The sequence below is a fragment of the Apium graveolens genome, unplaced genomic scaffold (genome assembly GCF_009905375.1).
Source record: "Apium graveolens cultivar Ventura unplaced genomic scaffold, ASM990537v1 ctg6578, whole genome shotgun sequence".
Taxonomy (NCBI): Eukaryota; Viridiplantae; Streptophyta; class Magnoliopsida; order Apiales; family Apiaceae; genus Apium; species Apium graveolens.
In genome coordinates this window covers 1-22,709 of record NW_027419604.1, presented here as the reverse complement: position 1 = coordinate 22,709, position 22,709 = coordinate 1, and the positions used below count along the sequence as shown (strand labels likewise).

Below are 22,709 nucleotides of genomic sequence, written 5' to 3'. Positions count from 1 at the left end.
AGTAGATTAATATGATTATTAAAAGCAGAAGCCATAGCAATCAACGGGATGTGACATGAAATTAACAGTAGCACTAATATATGTCCATCATAAAGGGATTATTTACAGTTTACACTTTACAGAATATTCACAACTGTTTTACATATACATACAACGGGTGCACACATATATATTCATTATATAGTTAATTTGCCAGAGGAAGCAGGTTACTTTGAACAATGGGTTCTATGTACATAGTCTTCAACCCTGCATACATGGTACAAGCAAGATAGCTATATATATTAGTCTTCTTTAAACCAAAAAGCACAAGTCTGTAGAAATGAGAATAGGTCCCCTTGTGTAGCATTCAACTATGGTACCTATAAAGACAAAAATATACCTGCTAAGCCCAGTTCTTCTTTGATCTGAATTGGCTGAGTTTATCCCGCCACTGAGCTGTAAAAGATCATTAAACTCTTGTGAAAATTTTCAAAGACAAGATAAGGAGTTTATCTTGAACCTGGCCGATGTATTCGCTCGGCAAAGAAAGAAGCACAAAAAAACAGTGCCATATCAAACTAAATGTGGAATCAGCACATTTAATTTTAAAGCTTTAATTGGTCACTAATATGTTCGAAATGCAATAAAATATGAACCAAAAGTGTCCTAAAGAGCATGTTTCGATTATTTATCATGTTCACATTTGATGTTTACAGAATTTAATAACCCTGTGAATCCCCGTAATTAACAGAGATGAGGGAACCAGATAAGAATCTGAACCAAAGGTGTTCGAAATGCAATAAATATAAACCACAAGTGTCCTAAATAGCATGCTTTCTATTTATTAAAAACACCAAAACTCGTATCTACTTCGTAGAACATGAGATATTGCGCTCACATTTGATGTTTAATGAATTTAATAACCCTGATAATTCCCATGATTCAAAAGAGATGAATGAACCAGATAGTTGAAGCATGTAGAAGTTCCGGAAGAATGCAAAAACTTACCAGCATCACTATAGCGTTCCTCAATGGCAGCTTTCAGCATGTTGCACACAAGATCAAATTCCTTAGTTTCAACACAAGGCTGGCCATTGGGCCTGAAAACATAGTATACATGATAAGAAAAGAAATTATCAGCTAGAGTTCCTTTCCTTCCCGAAAACTGGAAGGGTTATTTCAACTGCATGTCTTATAATTTTATTGACAATCAATTTTAAGGAATCAGTGTCTTGATAAATCACAACATTCCTATTAAAAATTTTGGGTGGAAGTTTTTCAAATCGTAGCATACAGCCACTTACGGGCCTTTTCCAAAGAATTTTTTCGTCGGCTAAACAATGTGAGCCATACCTGTCCAGTTCTGTGAATATTAAGCCATCTGAAGAACCAGGTATTGAAATTTTTGCAGGCTCAATTATTTTCATTCCATCACTATAAGCCAAAAACTTGTTTACTTGTATTGGCACCTGAAAAAAAATCAAATATAAGAACAAAGGTTGGATGGATAGTCTTGGTCTAGGATTTAGGAATTGAACATATATGAACATCATCTCCTAATTAATGGTGTGACTAAAATGATCTACCCGCCTACCACCAATGCACACATGCAAAAAAAAGTGCATATGCATGCATATCCAAAGGTACCACTAAGGGCTCTTAGCCTAGAGGCATCGGCCTCATCCTATTTACGGGAATTCAAGGTTCACATGCTGTCAAAGTCAAGGTCGATGTGTGTGGTCAACTATTAAAAAAATGGAAAAGGTACCTTGCATCTCACTGCAATGTTGATTGCATCCGAAGGTCTAAGGTCAAGCTAATATTTTCTGTTTCGTCATCTACCTGGGGTAAGGAAAACATCTGTCAGATAATCAGCTTTCCAAAACAAAATCATGAATGGACATTCGTAACAAAATAGTGTTGTGTTTCAGGAGTTTGCCTTTGTTAAGTACAACCGTGAAAAATATGCCTCATGTATTCTCTTTGTGACTCGAACAAGTTTCACCTGTATAATAACAAAAACGATTCATCTAACGAAGGGAAAATGTTCTCTATTTTGTTAGAATTAGACGATTTATAATTTTATCTATAGCTCAAGAGCTTGAGCTTGACACAAATTAAATAAAACTTACTGAGTATCCCATTTTGTCAATCATTTCTTTAACTACTTGATACATGGTAGGCCTCGCCTGAAATAGAAAATTTTACAAATTCCAAATTTAAGTTTAAAAATTAACAATTATCCAGAACATCAACTGACACCAGACAGCTTTAGTGATAGAAATAGAAGTGATGCATACAATTTGGACGCTGCGCATGGCTGCCATGAGCAATGCACTTGGCATCTCCACTGCAATAGAAAGCAAGTGATTGGAAGCCGAAAGAAAAAGTCAATAGTTGACCTTAAATTATTAATCATAAAAATAGAATAGGAACACATCCCTATATTCTGAAAGAGAAAAATTGCAAAGGAAACATACACACGATAATTGGGAGTAGTAGACCAGTTCCATCTTCCATTTTTAGCACAATTGCGGGATGAGGGGCATAATCAGGAAGATGGCCTCCATGAGGGTTGTTATGGCACATCTTAAATGCCTGCCATCTCTCATCTTGATCATGAAACCATCGGCACTGCTCTTCACCTCAACTGTCTCGAAAAAATGTCAAACATTCATATCAATTATTTGTCATTGTGTTTACTGCTTCACATATTAAGTACATAATGACTTCTCTCTTAACATGTTAGAATATACTGTTAACAGAACCTAAAGCAACTACATAATTATTCAACCAAGTTGCAAAACCTTGATTAATTCTGTACGTTAATGTCTTCTGCATAACCACTTGATTTGGAACTTTCTTCGTTGTAATCTTTGTGAATGCTACACAACCAACTTTCACTAAGAGCTAGTTCAAAAGAGCAAGTCGCTATCACAAGATTCAGCATTTTCCCTCAGAAGTTAAACACAGACAAGACTCTATGTTGCAGTAATTCAATGACAGTAATAGGTACAGAGCAAGTCGCTATCACAAGATTCAGCATTTTCCCTCAGAAGTTAAACACAAACACAGACAAGACTCTATGTTGCAGTAACTTGATGACAGTAATAGGTAACCGAATAAAGAGCAACTTCCGGTACAGACAGTTAATTTATAAAGTACGATTTCAAGGTCTAATTTTATGTGTAAAAGCAATGGTGGAATATTATTAAATTAATTTCCATGAATGGGTCCAGCTAAGAGCTCACCAGCTTCGACAACACTTGAGTTCACATAATCTGCATCGTTCTCATTAAAATTTTCAGCAGTACTACATTACCATTGGATGATGAGCTGAAACTACACTTCACTACCTTCCCCTTCTGGAATCGCTGTTGATTACCCACATTAATCCTACTGCCACTGAACCCTTTGAACCCCCAGAACCCACTTCTAAGAACTCTATTTTCATTAGAGGTCCATTTACCGGTAGCATATAAGCTCCAGTTTGTTTTAAATGGACTGCTGCCGGGCAGATAACAGGTCCTTGTACAGAACTCATATTATTTCCTGTAAATTTCATAAAAAAAGGGCATGAGTAAAATTTTGTCAAGCAATAATATACTGATTCAAGAGAAAATTTGGAAATTTTAACAGAAATAACACACTGCATTAATTTTTTTTCTGGTTACATCTGCAATTAGGTACTGAAGCATCTTTTGAATCATTTAACAATATTTTCACGCAAGTGATTCGATGTATCCGATAGATATTTAATCTATATATACATATGCAAGCTCCACTATCAAACCATATTAAATTTTATATAATTACATAAAAAGTATTAAAATTCACATAAAAAAGTCTTATAGTAACATCAAATTAGCATATGATACATAAGTAATCTAATTATATGAACCATGATATGAATATGATCTGTTTATATATCATGATCACATAGCTCAATATAACTACATAATCTCCTTCGATATCTTTAAAAAGACTGCACAATTAAAACCATTGTAAACAATTAAATATATCAAATGACAGACCTGAAGATCACACTGTCTTGTACAAGCAGTTTCAGATTTATAACCTTGAGATCGAGTAAACTATAGCTACTAAAAAGACAATATATCGAAACGAGCACTCTATTCAATTTTTAACTAGGTCAAATGTGTTGAAAGATTACTTGTAAACATATAAATGAAGACTTGATTCCGTGTGCGTAGTTACGTAATTACATATCGAAGCAAATACAGTCAACAACTTGTTCAGTTAGGCAATTCGGAGTGTTTTTCAATGAATACATTTGTAAGTTACTTATTTATAATCGTATCGTATCGAATAAGGCTACATACAACAGTATTGAAATGGTCATCAAATCAAACTTGTAATATAAACATCCGAAATCTAACAACACGAAACACGTACATGATCTAACAAAAAGAGGTCAAGAACAAATAAAAACAGTATGATCGGTTAATATATCATGATCATACACAACTTTACACACTCAATTTGAAAACAATCATTTAAAAATGAGTAAAATGAAATAGATCATAATAAAATAAGTCAAATTAAAAAAATTAAAAACAAAAAGAAGACCTGAGATGAAAGGCTGTTGTATGAGCAAGTCCTAGATCAGATAAGAAAAATGATGATTAAGAGGATGAATATAGAAATAGGATATAAGTTAAGTGTGTATATACATAGGGTTAATATTTAAATGTGTGTGTGTGTGTGTGTGTGTTTTGTTTGGATAAAGAGGGGGAGGAGAGGATTGTTGTGGTGGGAGGAGCAAGGCAGGATAAGAGATTTTTTTAGGCTGCCTTTCTCAATTATATACCCAAAGTCCAAAGAGAGAGAGTAGAGAGAGAGCATTTTAATCAACACGAGAGAGAGAGAATAATATACTTAATATTTTATTGTTATAAATCGGATATTTTATTCACATCAATAATTCTACAAGAATATTTTATCCTTTCTTTTTTTCTTCTTGTTCTGTATTCTCTTTCCCTGACAGTTTATGTTTATGTAAACTAATTTTTTTTAAGGTAATTTTTGAAAACATTGATTTCATTTCAAATTCAGAATTTCAATTTCAAATCTTTTGCATAGAAATTCGAAAAATTGAATTTCAAAACTTTGTTTTTTGGATTTTTCTAAAATTTGAAATATATTATTTTTATTTTTTATCGGAAAATTGAAATATTAATTTTAATATATATTTCAGGATAAATTGCCCAAAAACAATTTATTTTATTGTTTGGGCAATTTATCCTGAAATATAATATTAATTAATATTTCAGTTTCCGATAAAAAATAAAAATAATATATTTCAAATTTTGAAAAAATCCAAAAAACAAAAGTTTTGAAATTCAATTTTCGAATCTATGCAAAAGATTTGAAATTGAAATTCTGAATTTGAAATGAAATCAATGTTTTCAAAAATTACCTTAAAAAAAATAGTTTACATAAACATAACTGTCAGGGAAAGAGAATACAGAACAAGAAGAAAAAAGAAAGGGATAAAAATATTTCTTGTAGAATTATTGATGTGAATAAAATATCCGATTTATAACAATAAAATATTAAGTATATTATTCTCTCTCTATCGTGTTGATTAAATGCTCTCTCTACTTCTCTCTTTGGACTTTGGGTATATAATTGAGAAAGGCAGCCTAAAAAAATCTCTATCCTGCTTGCTCCTCCCACCACAACAATCCTCTCCTCCCCTCTTTATCCAACAAAAACACAACACACACACACACACACACATTTAAATATTAACCCTATGTATATACACACTTAACTTATATATCCTATTTCTATATCATCCTCTTAATCATCATTTTTCTTATCTGATCTAGGACTTGCTCTACAACACGCCTTTCATCTCAGGTCTTTTTTTGTTTTTAATTTTTTTAATGATTATTTTATTATGATCTATTTCATTTTACTCATTTTAAATGATTGTTTTCAAATTGAGTGGTGTAAAGTTGTGTATGATCATGATATATTACACCGATCATACTGTTTTTATTGTTCTTGACCTCTTTTTGTTAGATCAGTACGTGTTTCGTGTGTTAGATTCGGATGTTTATATTACAAGTTTGATTTGATGACCATTTCAATATGTTGTATGTAGCCTTATTCGATACGATACGATTAATAAGAATGTAACTTACAAATGTATTCATTGAAAAACACTCCGAATTGCCTAACTGAACAAGTTGTTGACTGTATTTGCTTCGATATGTAATACGTAACTACGCACACCGGAATCAAGTCTTCATTTATATGTTTACAAGTAATCTTTCAACACATTTGACCTAGTTAAAAATTGAATAGAGTGCTCGTTTCGATATATTGTCTTTTTAGTAGCTATAGTTTACTCGATCTCAAGGTTATAAATCTGAAACTGCTTTGTACAAGACAGTGTGATCTTCAGGTCTGTCATTTGATATATTTTAATTGTTTACAATGGTTTAATTTGTGCAGTCTTTTTAAAGATATCGAAGGAGATTATGTAGTTATATTGAGCTATGTGATAATGATATATAAACAGATCATATCATATCCATGGTTCATATAATTAGATTACTTATGTATCATATGCTAATTTGATGTTACTATAAGACTTTTTTATGTGAATTTTATACTTTTTTATGTAATTATATAAAATTTAATATGGTTGATAGTGTAGCTTGCATATGTATATATAGATTAAATATCTATCGGATACATCGAATCACTTGCGTGAAAATATTGTTAAATGATTCAAAAGATGCTTCAGTACCTAATTGCAGATGTAACCAGAAAAAAAAATTAATGCAGTGTGTATTTCTGTTAAAATTTCCAAATTTTCTCTTGAATCAGTATATATTGCTTGACAAAATTTTACTCATGCCCTTTTTTTATGAAATTTACAGGAAATAATATGAGTTCTGTACAAGGACCTGTTATCTGCCGGCAGCAGTCCATTTAAAACAAACTGGAGCTTATATGCTACCGGTAAATGGACCTCTAATGAAAAATAGAGTTCTTAGAAGTGGTTCTGGGGGTTCAAAGGGTTCAGTGGCAGTAGGATTAATGTGGGTAATCAACAGCGATTCCAGAAGGGGAAGGTAGTGAAGTGTAGTTTCAGCTCATCATCCAATGGTAATGGTAGTACTGCTGAAAATTTTAATGAGAACGATGCAGATTATGTGAACTCAAGTGTTGTCGAAGCTGGTGAGCTCTTAGCTGGACCCATTCATGGAAATTAATTTAATAATATTCCACCATTGCTTTTACACATAAAATTAGACTTGAAATCGTACTTTATAAATTAACCTGTCTGTACCGGAAGTTGCTCTTTATTCGGTTACCTATTACTGTCATCAAGTTACTGCAACATAGAGTCTTGTCTGTGTTTGTGTTTAACTTCTGAGGGAAAATGCTGAATCTTGTGATAGCGACTTGCTCTGTACCTATTACTGTCATTGAATTACTGCAACATAGAGTCTTGTCTGTGTTTAACTTCTGAGGGAAAATGCTGAATCTTGTGATAGCGACTTGCTCTTTTGAACTAGCTCTTAGTGAAAGTTGGTTGTGTAGCATTCACAAAGATTACAACGAAGAAAGTTCCAAATCAAGTGGTTATGCAGAAGACATTAACGTACAGAATTAATCAAGGTTTTGCAACTTGGTTGAATAATTATGTAGTTGCTTTTAGGTTCTGTTAACCAGTATATTCTAACATGTTAAGAGAGAAGTCATTATGTACTTAATATGTGAAGCAGTAAACACAATGACAAATAATTGATATGAATGTTTGACATTTTTCGAGACAGTTGAGGTGAAGAGCAGTGCCGATGGTTTCATGATCAAGATGAGAGATGGCAGGCATTTAAGATGTGCCCATAACAACCCTCATGGAGGCCATCTTCCTGATTATGCCCCTCATCCCGCAATTGTGCTAAAAATGGAAGATGGAACTGGTCTACTACTCCCAATTATCGTGTGTATGTTTCCTTTGCAATTTTTCTCTTTCAGAATATAGGGATGTGTTTCTATTCTATTTTATGATTAATAATTTAAGGTCAACTATTGACTTTTTCTTTCGGCTTCCAATCACTTGCTTTCCTATTGCAGTGGAGATGCCAAGTGCATTGCTCATGGCAGCCATGCGCAGCGTCCAAATTGTATGCATCACTTCTATTTCTATCACTAAAGCTTGTCTGGTGTCAGTTGATGTTCTGGATAATTGTTAATTTTTAAACTTAAATTTGGAATTTGTAAAATTTTCTATTTCAGGCGAGGCCTACCATGTATCAAGTAGTTAAAGAAATGATTGACAAATGGGATACTCAGTAAGTTTTATTTAATTTGTGTCAAGCTCAAGCTCTTGAGCTATAGATAAAATTATAAATCGTCTAATTCTAACAAAATAGAGAACATTTCCCTTCGTTAGATGAATCGTTTTTGTTATTATACAGGTGAACTTGTTCGAGTCACAAAGAGAATACATGAGCATATTTTTCACGGTTGTACTTAACAAAGGCAAACTCCTGAAACACAACACTATTTTGTTACGAATGTCCATTCATGATTTTGTTTGGAAAGCTGATTATCTGACAGATGTTTTCCTTACCCCAGGTAGATGACGAAACAGAAAATATTAGCTTTGACCTTAGACCTTCGGATGCAATCAACATTGCAGTGAGATGCAAGGTACCTTTTCCATTTTTTTTAATAGTTGACCACACACATCGACCTTGACTTTGACAGCATGTGAACCTTGAATTCCCGTAAATAGGATGAGGCCGATGCCTCTAGGCTAAGAGCCCTTTAGTGGTACCTTTGGATATGCATGCATATGCACTTTTTTTTTGCATGTGTGCATTGGTGGTAGGCGGGTAGATCATTTTAGTCACACCATTAATTAGGAGATGAGTTCATATATGTTCAATTCCTAAATCCTAGACCAAGACTATCCATCCAACCTTTGTTCTTATATTTTGATTTTTTTTTCAGGTGCCAATACAAGTAAACAAGTTTTTGGCTTATAGTGATGGAATGAAAATAATTGAGCCTGCAAAAATTTCAATACCTGGTTCTTCAGATGGCTTAATATTCACAGAACTGGACAGGTATGGCTCACATTGTTTAGCCGACGAAAAATTCTTTGGAAAAGGCCCGTAAGTGGCTGTATGCTACGATTTGAAAAACTTCCACCCAAAATTTTTAATAGGAATGTTGTGATTTATCAAGACACTGATTCCTTAAAATTGATTGTCAATAAAATTATAAGACATGCAGTTGAAATAACCCTTCCAGTTTTCGGGAAGGAAAGGAACTCTAGCTGATAATTTCTTTTCTTATCATGTATACTATGTTTTCAGGCCCAATGGCCAGCCTTGTGTTGAAACTAAGGAATTTGATCTTGTGTGCAACATGCTGAAAGCTGCCATTGAGGAACGCTATAGTGATGCTGGTAAGTTTTTGCATTCTTCCGGAACTTCTACATGCTTCAACTATCTGGTTCATTCATCTCTTTTGAATCATGGGAATTATCAGGGTTATTAAATTCATTAAACATCAAATGTGAGCGCAATATCTCATGTTCTACGAAGTAGATACGAGTTTTGGTGTTTTTTAATAAATAAAAGCATGCTATTTAGGACACTTGTGGTTTATATTTATTGCATTTCGAACACCTTTGGTTCAGATTCTTATCTGGTTCCCTCATCTCTGTTAATTACGGGGATTCACAGGGTTATTAAATTCTGTAAACATCAAATGTGAACATGATAAATAAATCGAAACATGCTCTTTAGGACACTTTTGGTTCATATTTTATTGCATTTCGAACATATTAGTGACCAATTAAAGCTTTAAAATTAACTGTGCTGATTCACATTTAGTTTGATATGGCACTGTTTTTTTTTGTGCTTCTTTTCCTTTGCCGAGCGAATACATCGGCCAGGTTCAAGATAAACTCCTTATCTTGTCTTTGAAAATTTCACAAGAGTTTTAATGATCTTTTACAGCTCAGTGCGGGATAACTCAGCAATTCAGATCAAAGAAGAACTGGGCTTAGCAGGTATATTTTTTGTCTTTATAGGTACCATAGTTGAATGCTACACAAGGGACCTATTCTCATTTTACAGACTTGTGCTTTTTGGTTTAAAGAAGACTAATATATATAGCTATCTTGCTTGTACCATGTATGCAGGGTTGAAGACTATGTACATAGAACCCATTGTTCAAAGTAACCTGCTTCCTCTGGCAAATTAACTATATAATGAATATATATGTGTGCACCCGTTGTATGTATATGTAAAACAGTTGTGAATATTCTGTAAAGTGTAAACTGTAAATAATCCCTTTATGATGGACATATATTAGTGCTACTGTTAATTTCATGTCACATCCCGTGATTGCTATGGCTTCTGCTTTTAATAATCATATTAATCTACTCTTGTTTGTGGAATTTTGATCTTTTGAAATATAAACATCTTGAACCTACGCCTAAAGAGTTGAATATACATAGATAGCTGCCCAGATTTGTTGTCTAGGCACAGCAGCTCAATTTAAATCTCAAGAATCAACTAATATAATGACAAGGCAGATGATGATACATAAACTCGTATTACAACGTATCTGTGTTCTAGTTTTATTACGTGACCGTAAACACAGCCAAATCTATATATGAAGGCTCCCTTACAAATCATGCATACAAATTCTTAATCCTGGAGGCTGCGTTTTGATGACCGAGGAAATACTATCAGTAAATTGTAAAATAAACAATCGTTACGCTTTTTTACATAATAATGACAATACACTGAAAACTATAAATCTTATAACAGAGCTAAACATATGAAATATTATGGTGGATATTATTATTCTAAAACTTGGATAATTTGGAATAAATGTTATACAGTGAACAGCGACTTATTAAAGTTTAGGTGTACATTATGGCATTTGCCTCTAAGCAAAACCAAGTTCTATAGACAACATAAATTAAATGTCAGAGCAGCTAGTATGAAGAGACATCTCAGTTGCACTTTAAATGTTTGACATTGTAGCTCCTGCTTGCTCTGAAAGAATCATCTGATTCATCCCTACTCACCATCTGACTCATCCCTATCTCCTTGTGGATCAAGCTACCACAACTACAGCAAAAGACGGAATGAGGATCAGTTGGGAAGTTACACTATCAGATTATTTCTGTTGGCACACTAATAAAATAGAAGAAAAAGGTTTATTAGAACAAATATAGAGCAGCAAACTACGACATAATGTGTATAAGTGAAAAAAATGATAATTTTAGGTTGTGTAAGTCTAAAATACAGACCTTCAGAGTGATACTTCGATAAGAAACTTGGCTAAGAACCTCACGGTACATTTAAGTTCTTTGATGAAAAATGAGAAATATGCACATGCATAATATAAACGTGTTTGAAAAACATAGCGGAGAAGCCTTGAAATGCAACCTACTATATTGTCCATGACAAGGACCAGGTCTATTCAATTTTCGCAGCTTTTACCTGGATTATCCTTGACTTTAGATATCTGAGAATAAGCGCGAACTATTTTCTGGTCTAACTCATAATAGTATTCCATCTTCGTTAGAGGTTTTCTATCCAGGTCAAGAAAAGATGCCTGTGAATTAACAAATTTAGTAACTATATCAACAAAATAAGACAATGCCATATTAGCAATATTCCATTGTCTTAAAATAGGAAATACTAACGAGTGCAGTAGTAGATAATAACATCAGCAGGGGGAATCAAGATTTGAGCTCCTGATAGTGTAAAGGTCATGATGGATCACTAGACCATTTAATAAATTAAAAAGCACTTTGCATTGTCTTGCATTATTCCATAGTATCTGCGACTAATGTTTACATGCTTTTGCTTCAAAAAACAAATGATAAAGGATGAGAGGATTTGTGCATTAACTTAGGAGAAGGCAGAACGGTGAGAATCTGAGATCAGTTGTGACACATACCTTGTATTGAAAGCTTTGTCTAGTCGATTTTAGTACAACAGTATCATCCAAAGATTCCATGTCTCTGTTTTCAGTGGGTCTAAAACTTATCATCGTACTCAAGTCCTTTGCAGTTGCAGCAGTCAGATAGTCCTTCACAATCTTTAAGCTTTTACTGTATGGATCTGAATGAATATGGGAATATCTTTCTGACAGTTTCTCTTCTACTTCCCGGAATTTGCTGCATACTTTACAAGACTGGGAAACAACATTATAATATGCATGAATTGCCCCTTCAATGTCAAGCGTATCAAGCATCTGGGCTTTTAGGAGCCTATCTAATAGTCTTGATCTGAAAACTGTCTCAGCAACAAGATCCAGGAACTTTGTTGTACGATTGCCATTGTCTGATTGAATCACACATTTCAGTACATCTTCAAACGTTTCCCTAGTCAGATAGCTCTTGCTGCTTGGGCTACCACCTAAGCCCCCATATATGAGAGAACCATTTAAAATACCCGAAAATTGTTCTGAGGTGTAAGAAAAAGGTCCTTCACAGCTTTATTTACTCTCTTTATAGATTTAGAGAACAGATCCAACGGATCGTATTCGCTTACTTCCGATATCTGAAACAAATTTTTGAATGTTGAAGAAGGTATAATTAAATCAAGTGCTAAACAATCTTCCACACGAGAGCAACAACACATAAAAAACAGATTTAAATGACATCAGTGTTGAAGAATATACTATTTAACCAAGAAATGTACTAAATGCTGATTGATAATAATTTTTATACAAGCATCCAACAAATAGTGGACTGGTCTTAAAAATTTAGTAGTAGGATAGACAAATACCTTCCCCTGATGGAATTTCAGTGCCTGATGCATTTTAAATCGGCTTATGCTCTTTTTAACAGAATTTTCCTCAGCTATCAAATCTGAAACTGGCAGAAATCCGCATTTGGGCTGCTTTGAGTGAGCAAGAATATAATGAGAAAAGTAAGATATACTTAATCTTTGTGTATCCTTTTAACTGCCTCTTACTCAAAACATTCAAAAGAAATTATTAGAAAAGAACATTAACAGAAGGGGGTAGAACCTTTATCTCAACAGTTATGCAGAATTCTTTATTAAGAACACCTGAGAAAAAGGTAAAGATAAATTTCTGTTACGAACAATCATTATATAAAAGCATGAAGACCGTAAATCATTTAGTTGTTTCAATATAACATTCAAACAACTTACAACCCTCAGAACTCAGACACGTACTTATAGATTATAGGACAACAATCTAATCAACATCCATAGGTTATCATTAAGGGAAATGTAAAAGCTTGAATTGGACTGTTGGTATGAAAGTCAAAATATGTTGCCTCGCTTGTGAAGATAAGATTTAAAAAAATTGTTAACTGTATTAAAGGAGAATCAGCTTCATGTTTTCTTCAATAATTTTTCCATGTAATACTACAATAAATATATGCCCATAAAACTGTGTTTCATGAGCAAGTAACCCACTACTTCTTTTCTTTAGACTGCAAACTAGTGGATGACTCTTGAAAGCCACCTAAAGAAGCATGCATCAGATGTATGTTAACTGAGGTACAACACATACACCACAAGGTAATTATAAAGTAGCCATTAAGAACAATTTTCAAATCCAGGTGAAATTCGATTCCAAGATCATGATACCTTGGGTTTAATTAGGTTAGAGAAAAATCACCATTAAGGCGGCAAGTGATAGGGTATTAAGGTGTCTTGTTTCCTTAAATAGACAAGCATAGTTATTTGCATCAAATATTTCAGAGATGGTACTTACTGCCAGGAAAATGTGAGAGATCAGGTAGAAGAAGAGCAGAAACACATTCTGTGTTGGTCTTTGCATCATTGACTCGCCATGAAGGACGCTTAGAAAGAATATTACTTTCAACAGACTCCAAAAATCCCTTGCCCACAAGTACTCGGACCTACCCAGTATAAAAAGGAACAACATGAGGACTCTTGATACAAGACTACAGAACTTTGAAAAAACCATTTGTGCAGAATCAAACGATGCATTCTGGAGGAGAAACAATGGGTGATATTGCATTAAAAGAAATTATTATAGCTTTTCCGGACTATTAACGTGAATAGGCCACAAGTATAGCTCATATAGCTCATAAAAAGAAATTATATAAGTACCATTAACATGAATGGGGCTTAAGAAGGGCAATAAAAATCACTCAAACAAGTGAACTATATAAGAGTAACCTATAGCTAATGCTGTGCAGAGATCTTTATTATGTCCTATCATAATTAATAGATGGTAGAGACTGTAACAATAAATTTAATGCATATATTTAAATAATTGGTCGCAGGCAAGAGGCAGCAATATCTATGTGATGCTTTTTTTGAATGAAACAACATATGATCAGGATATTAAGCAGGATAAATAGATATTAGAAATGCACAAGAGATATGATGCTATAACAACACATACCCCAGACTCAACATAATCGGAACCTAGCAGAGGTCTCATAACATTCTTTACATACAGGTGCTCAGCCATTTCCCTGGATGGGGCCGATATAAGTTCATCCCAAAGTAAGCACTCATGCTTGCTTAGGCCAGAGAGTCCATTATCATATTCTGCCCCATTTTCAGTTATCTTCCGCACACGCAATACTTTCCCAACCTATACAATGAATTGCAAAGGATTTGAATATGTTAGAATATAAAATATAACACAAGATCCAGTTGGGGCCTTCCCCTAACATCTTAAGATGAGCTGTTTACTTAACATGCCTTAACATGAGATCTTCTAACAGAATATGCTAGTGACTAGCCGAAGTAATGATTCAGAATTGCCAAGGATATACGATATACAAAAGACCTCTTGCTCTAGTGGCATCGCCCCGTACATTTATTCCCATACCTGGGGTGGAGTTAGTTAATTCATAAATTGAAATAATAATAATAATAATAATAACTGATGAATATAATAATCTATGGATCTAATGACTGCATAAATATTCTGATTCTATAAAGAGTCAATACCACTTGGGCAGATGCCATATCTCTTTTTGAAAAGATAAAACTTTTAAACCCTACAAAATCCACCATCTCATGAAAGCTAAATACTTTTTTGATACCACCAAAGTTGACGGTACTTTAATATCCTAACTGGACACTAATCGTTTTTTTGTAATAATTCCTTGTTGCGTATGGAATAGTAACACATTTAAAATCTTTTGTAATACCATCCCGATTGACTACCAAGAAATTTTTAAAGACTGAAATCCCAATTGAATTCCGTCAAATTTATTAAATTTTATAAATTTTCCACCTAGTATTGACTTGCAAGATAAAAATAATACCCAAGAGACTCTAGATTGAATACACACAAAATAACATTGAAAACAGGGGACAGAGGTCAAATGGGGAGAGAGAGAGAGAGAGAGAGGAAAGAGAGAGGGAGAGAGAGAGAGAGGGATTACAAAAGGAGGGTATGATCCAGTGTAAGAAAGAACAAGATTAGCAGCGCCTTCTCCTCTATAAGCCCACTCCCCAGCATCTCTAGCCTCTAAAATCATCTCCATTCCCCTCCCCTGCAGAACTATATAACACATAAACCATACAAATGAATGCAATAATACATTACATGTTATATTACAGATGTATAAGAGTTTAGTTAGAAATGAGATTACCCCTTAACTTATCCAATAATAAAAAGACATGGGCATACCTTAAATCTTAAGACAGGGGAGATTAAAATCCAAACTGAGGGCTCTTCACAACTACAACTGGGTACTCTGAATTGTCACTTGTATTTGTGTACGTATGTATACAACATTGATGACGGAGGGAAAGAAAAAGATAAGACTCAGAGACACGCAGGGGTGGGCGTTGGGTATTTTAGTTTTTGTGGGCTCTGTGTACTGTATGTATTTATTTTTTTTATTAATCGGGCGCCAAATGAATGCTGTTGATTTTTTTCTAACGTAAATTGCGGTATAAAAAATTATATTTATACATATATTTGTTTTTTAATATTTATATTAAATTAAAGTTTGAAATTTAAGATTTAATTTGATATAAATATTAAATTTGTTTATCAATTACTCCCTCCGTCCCACTGAATTGGATTGTTTACGTTATTTTTCGACACACTTTTTAATGTTCGTTTAAAGTATAGTTTTACAATATTTTTTTTTAATTTTTTTGAATAAAAGTTTTATGTTTAAACTTTTATTCAAAAAAAAAATTTCAAAAAATATGAAACTATAATTTATAAAAATTTCGAAATACGTATTGAATTATAATGTAAACATCTCGGTGGTACGAAGGAAGTAAAAGTTATACTTTTTGCCACTCTATAAAAGGGTTTTGGCAATTTTTACCCGTTTTGTTAGAAACTCAAACAATAACAGAATCACTTATTTTTGAAATAGATATTTGTTTACGGGTTAAAGCCCAAAATAACGAAATTTGGGGTGGAATTGCCCGAAATGATCACTGTCAAGAGGATTGGGTATTCGAACCCTCGATATGTATAATTCATGTGCTATATACTACTATTCCTTTAAAACCAATACAAGAGACGCGTACTAAATATGACTAACTTGTGTTTATTTCTGAATTAGTGATTCGACTTTTTTAAACTAAATATGTGACGGCATGTATACGCATAACAATAGTGCGCAACCTTTATTTGTAATTTCTAAAATTAAAAAAAATACATCAAGAAAACTTACGCGCACCAATGTTATGCGAAATAGAGCCCACGTATATTGATACTGCGGAGAATTAGCTTTTATTTTTAAAATTTTCAAAATACAAAAAAAAGCAAAAATTAGTCGTAAAGGACTACACATACAAAATATGCGGGGCACCTGTACGCATGCTGATAAGAAAAGGTTAAAAAAGTCATATATGTAACCAGGAGATGTGAGGCCGTGGACGCATATGACATATTATACGTCCCCGCCTACGCATACTCTAGATGCGCTTTTGGTACACGTATAAGTATACGTCCCCGCCTACGCATACTCTAGATGCGCTTTTGATACACGTAAATTGTGGCGCCCTCAATTTCGGGATTAGAAAATGAGTATCTATATATCATCAAACTAACAATAAATAAGCATAAACCCCGATTAATTATTAATAGGATATAAACAACCAGTAAATATTATTACAACCAGTAAATATTATTACAACCCAAAATAATATATTGTGTAAATTATATATTATTTTGGGTTGTAATAATATTTACTGGTTGATAGTTATGTCTTGTCTCAAACTTAATCCTGTTTAGATCCTGTTAATAGTTAAACGGGGTTTATGCTTATTTATTGTTAGTTTAATGATGTGTGGGTTCTCATTTTCTAACCCCGTGATTGAGGGCGTCACACAAATCACAAATGTGAATTGTGGATATAAAAAATCCAAACTTGTCTATTCTTTCTTTGACGGCCCATTACATCAACACAAAATTTATATCTATGTCGCAAGTATACCGTATATACAATTTGTTCGCGTGCTTAGATTCAACTGAACATATCATGTGAGTTCTTAATGGTAGTCAAAATTTATATAACTATTTTCCCGAATTGTGTGTATAAATCATGGTTTCTTGATTAAAAGTTGATTATCGTAATTATGGCTTCTGGTTCTAGTTCAAATTATGTGATGTGTTGTTCTTATTACGATGGTAAAATTATTTATAATAGCGTTATTGGTTCCACTTATGATAAATATCATATTTGATTTGTGAAATTGCTCTTCAAATTAAAATTTATAGGATTATTGGATCTTTTATATGCAAAACTATTTATTGATCAGAATTTGTACAAGTTGAAAGTGTTACGTAGAGTTTTGAATTCTACGACAAACAATTTTGGTCTTACTCCAATTGTTAATGATGATGTGGAGTATACATATGTTCGAATCTTTGGATGATTCCGGTAGTAAGGTCCATGTTTTTTCCATATAAAGCTCCACATGGACCTTACTACCGGAACCATCCAAAAATTAGAACATATATATACTCCACATCATCATCAAAAAGTCTGTATTTGGGTGAAAATAGTAGTTCAAGCAGATCACTATACACATCCGTGTAGATACTGAAGGAAAATCAATAGGAAATTATGGTTTTAGAGATGATGATACACCTTATTAGGTCATTTGATGGTTCGTCAATGATGATTTCATATCAAGAGCCAATTATGCAAATTATTCGTGATTTGCATAATCCAACTGAGTTGGGAAAGGGATGTGGCATTATTAATCTAAACTATATTTGCCAAGGTGTTTATTTTGTTGCTGGTGTTGCTGGTTTGCAGCACTGTTTGATACATGGGACTTGGTCATTCAGCATTAATGTTTGTAGGAGAAGTAGTGGAATAATCCGTAGTGGCATATTGTTATTAGGAAAGCTGTTGCATTAGTTCCTATTTTCCAGCTTATCTTTTGTACGCTCTTTCTATTTACATGTTATGTTCTCTTTGAAATAAAATAGTGAGTTCCAGCATATCTCTGTTTCTCTTAGTTTTCATTCATAAAATTGTTTATATTGCAACATCTTGGTATCAGAGCTACACACATCTGGTGGATGCCCAAGTGTATGCCCAGACCAAGAACAATGGAGACCGAGAAAAATAAGGAGAGCACGGTGGGATTAAATTATCCCATGTTGACAAGGGGGAACTACACGGTGTGGGCCTTGAAGATGAAGGCGTGTATGGATGCACATGGAATATGGGTGGCAGTGTCACCAAAGGACCCGAAAGCTGTTGTTGAAGAAAAGAAAGACAAGATGGCGTTGGCTGTTATCTATCAGGGAATCCCTGAGGATATTCTTTTGTCGATAGCGGAGAAAGAAACCGCGAAGGAGGCCTGGGAAGCAGTGAAGGTGCTTTGTCAGGGAGCAGAACGGGTGAAACGGCTAGAATTCAAACTCTAAGATCAGAGTTTGAAGCAATGATTATGAAGGAAGGTGAATCTCTCGACGATTTTTGCCTAAAATTAAATGGACTAGTAACAAACATACGAACCCTGGGTGATGAAATGGCTGAGGCGTATGTTGTTAAAAAGGTATTGAGAGCAATGCCACATAAATTCTTGCAAATTACTTCCGCCATCGAGCAATTTGGCGATCTGGAGAAGATGAGCATTGAGGAAGTAATAGGTTCGTTGAAGGCGCATGAGGAAAGGCTCCGTGGACAACCTGATGCGAGTGGGGGCACTAATCAGTTGCTACTCACGGAGGAAGAATGGAGGAAGAAGGACAAGGAGGAGAGTAAATTGCTGGATTAAACGGTCCAATAGAGGTGAAGGTAGCTCACAGAGATTCAGGGGAAAGGAGACATTCCGAGGAAATCGTGATAAAAGTAAGGTTAGATGTTGGAATTGCCTTGGGTATGGCCATTTTGCTGCAGATTGTAAAAAGCCAAAACGCGACAAGGAGCAAAGAGAAGAAGCTAACATGGTGCAAGTGCCAGACGATGAACCAGCCCTTCTTCTGACAGAATGTGACGAAGGAGAAAAGAATGTGATGCTGATAAATGAGGAGAAGGTGAGTCCGAAAATTAACAAAGGAGCTGGTGAGGTAGTGTCAAACCTTTGGTATTTAGATAACGGAGCTAGCAATCACATGACCGGACAAAAATCAAAATTTAAGGAATTGAATGAAGAGATAAAAGGGCAGGTGAAATTTGGTGATGGCTCGTTGGTTCAGATAAAAGGAAAGGGATCGATAGCAATACAGTGCAAGACTGGGGACGAGAGGATTCTTCACGATGTATACTACATACCGGCACTTTGTAGTAACATCATCAGCTTAGGACAAATGGCTGAGGAAGGATATAAGATATCAATGAATGGAGATTTTCTGTGGGTTAGAGACACGCAAGACATTCTGTTCATGAAGGTAAAAAGGTCCTTGAATCGATTATATAAGATTATAATTAATACTGGAGATGCAGGTTGTTTACTCTCGGAAGGAATTCAAGGCCAAGAATGGCTATGGCACTCAAGACTCGGTCATGTAAATGCTAATGCAATGCAAGAGATGGGAACGAGACAGATGGTGCACGGGCTGCCAAAGTTACAACATTTGAAGGGGGTATGTACTGGGTGTTTAATGTCGAAACAAATCAGAAAATCATTTCCTCAACAAAGCAATTACAGTGCAAGCAAGGAGTTAGAATTGGTGCATGGTGACTTGTGTGGGCCAATCACGCCTTCAACAACAGCTGGAAATAGGTACGTATTTTTATTGGTTGATGATTATAGTCGTGTGATGTGGGCTTATTTGTTAAAGGCAAAGAATGAGGCATTTGAAGCATTCAAACGCTTTAAGGCCTTAGTTGAAGATGGTAAGGAGAGAAAAATCAAGACTTTTAGAACGGACCGAGGAGGTGAATTTTGCTCCAAGGAATTCTTGAATTATTGTGAAGATAATGGAATAAACAGGCACTTCACGGCACCATATTCACCCCAACAAAATGGAGTGGTTGAGCGACGTAACAGAACTCTGATCGAGATGGCAAGAAGCTTGCTTAAGGGAATGAAGATGCCAAGTTATTTTTGGGGTGAGGCTATCCGACATGCCATTTATTTTTAAATCGTTTGCCTACTAGAGCAGTGTCAGGAATTACTCCATTTGAGGCGTGGTCTGGTGAAAAACCGTATATAGGACATGTACGTGTGTTTGGATGTATAGCTCATATGCGTATTCCTAATGTTAATTTGCAGAAGTTGGATGACAGAAGCAAGGTGGTAGTACACTTAGGGAAAGAACCCGGAACCAAGGCGTATAGAGTTTATGATCCAGTTAACAAAAGGGTGCACGTAAGCAGGGACTTGATTTTTGAGGAAACAAGGTCGTGGGCTTGGGCATGTGATTCTGAGAGTGAAAAATCTGATGAAGGAAATTTCGTAGTGTTTGGGCTGGGGTCTGGTGAATCTCGAGATAATGAAACAGGAGGTGAAGACAACACGTTGAGTGATGAAGTGGGTAACTCAAGAGAGTCAGAGTATGATTCGAGTTCTGATGCATCAGTAGAATCCTTATCTTCAACAAATTCTCAAGTGTCAAATACAGAAACGGACTCGAGTAGTGCACCCCATAAATACAGGTCTCTCTCAGATATATATGCTGATGCTGAACACGTAGAATTGGAGGATGATGAGTTATTTTTCGTAGCAGCAGATGAGCCAATAAATTATGCACAGGCATCCAAGGATAGACTGTGGAAACAAGCTATGAAGAATGAACTGGAGTCAGTCGAACAGAATAAAACCTGGAGCTTGACAACGTTGCCACCTGGACAAAAGGCAATAAATTTGAAGTGGGTGTTCAAGTTAAAGAAAGATACAGCTGGTAATATAGTAAAACACAAGGCACGAATTGTTGCAAAAGGTTATGTACAGAGGAAAAATTGATTTCGAAGAGATTTTTGCTCCAGTGACTCGATTGGAAACAGTGCGACTACTACTCGCTCTTGCTGCTAAACATAGTTGGGAAGTTCATCACCTCGACGTAAAGACGGCATTTTTAAATGGTGAGATTGAAGAGGAGGTGTACGTGTCTCAACCAGAAGGGTTCGTTAAGAAGGGGGAAGAACATTTGGTGTATAAGCTTCATAAGGCTCTGTACGGGCTTCGACAGGCGCCCAGGGCCTGGTACTCGAAATTAAATAAATGCCTAGAGGAGCTTGGTTTCACTAAATGTCCACACGAGCACGCCGTTTATACCAAAAGAATTGAGAAGGAGACGTTGATAGTAGCTGTGTATGTCGACGATCTCTTGATAACCGGAACCAGCAAGTCAGTCATTGAAGATTTTAAAATGCAGATGAATCAAAAATTCGACATGAGCAACCTGGGTTTATTGTCTCACTATTTAGGTATTGAGGTAAAGCAAAGCATGGGACATATAGAGTTAAGACAGACGGCATATGCCAAGAGAATTCTGGAGAAGGCGGGATTAGCAGAGTGTAACCCAACAAGGTACCCCATGGATCCCAAAGAAGTTATCACTAAGGATGAAGGGGGAAAGGAGGTAGATGCGACTTTTTATAAAAGCTTGATTGGTGGTCTGCGTTACCTGGTTCACACCAGGCCAGACATTGCTTATTCCGTTGGAATAATTAGTAGGTTCATGGAGAAGCCTACTACAATGCATCTAAATGCTGCAAAGCGTGTGCTTCGATATGTGCGAGGAACTTTGAACTACGGGCTTGTATATACAAAGAACAGTGGTAACAACATTCTGACAGGATATACAGACAGTGATTTGGCTGGGAACTTGGTAGATCGTAAGAGCACTGGAGGCATGGTGTTTTACCTGAATGAGAGTCTGATAACTTGGGTTTCACAAAAACAGAAATGTGTTGCTCTTAGTTCGTGTGAAGCTGAATTTATGGCTGCTACAGCTGCAGCATGCCAGGCAATATGGTTGAAGAATTTGCTGTCCAAAATCACAGGTGAGAGTCTTGGCCCTGTGGTGTTGTATATAGACAATAAGTCGGCTATTGATCTAGCTAAGAATCCGGTATTTCACGGAAGGAGCAAGCATATAGATATACGCTATCATTTCATTCGAGAATGTGTCGAGAAGGGAGATATTCTGGTGAAGCATATTAGCTCAGAGAAGCAAAGAGCAGACGTGTTGACGAAATCTCTTGCAGCATTCAAGTTCGAGAAAATGCGAGACTTACTTGGCTTGAAGGATCTGTCTGTGCAAGTTTAGATTAAGGGGGAGTTTGTTGGCATTATTAATCTAAA

The 22,709-nt window shown here is 35.1% G+C and overlaps 1 long non-coding RNA gene and 3 pseudogenes across 1 annotated transcript; 2 read left to right on the top strand and 2 right to left on the bottom strand.

The window, feature by feature from the left end:
- Positions 1 to 34: 34 nt before the first annotated feature.
- On the bottom strand, positions 35 to 3,531 carry LOC141703363 (bifunctional nuclease 1-like; annotated as a pseudogene).
- A 3,373-nt stretch (positions 3,532 to 6,904) lies between these two features.
- Positions 6,905 to 9,587, top strand: LOC141703365 (bifunctional nuclease 1-like; annotated as a pseudogene).
- Positions 9,588 to 10,010: 423 nt separating this feature from the next.
- Positions 10,011 to 10,378, top strand: LOC141703359 (uncharacterized). Its single transcript, XR_012567512.1, has 2 exons — positions 10,011 to 10,051; positions 10,184 to 10,378. It is a non-coding gene; the product is annotated as an uncharacterized LOC141703359 (long non-coding RNA).
- Positions 10,379 to 10,826: 448 nt separating this feature from the next.
- LOC141703362 (inositol-pentakisphosphate 2-kinase-like) lies at positions 10,827 to 15,826 on the bottom strand (annotated as a pseudogene).
- Positions 15,827 to 22,709: the final 6,883 nt, after the last annotated feature.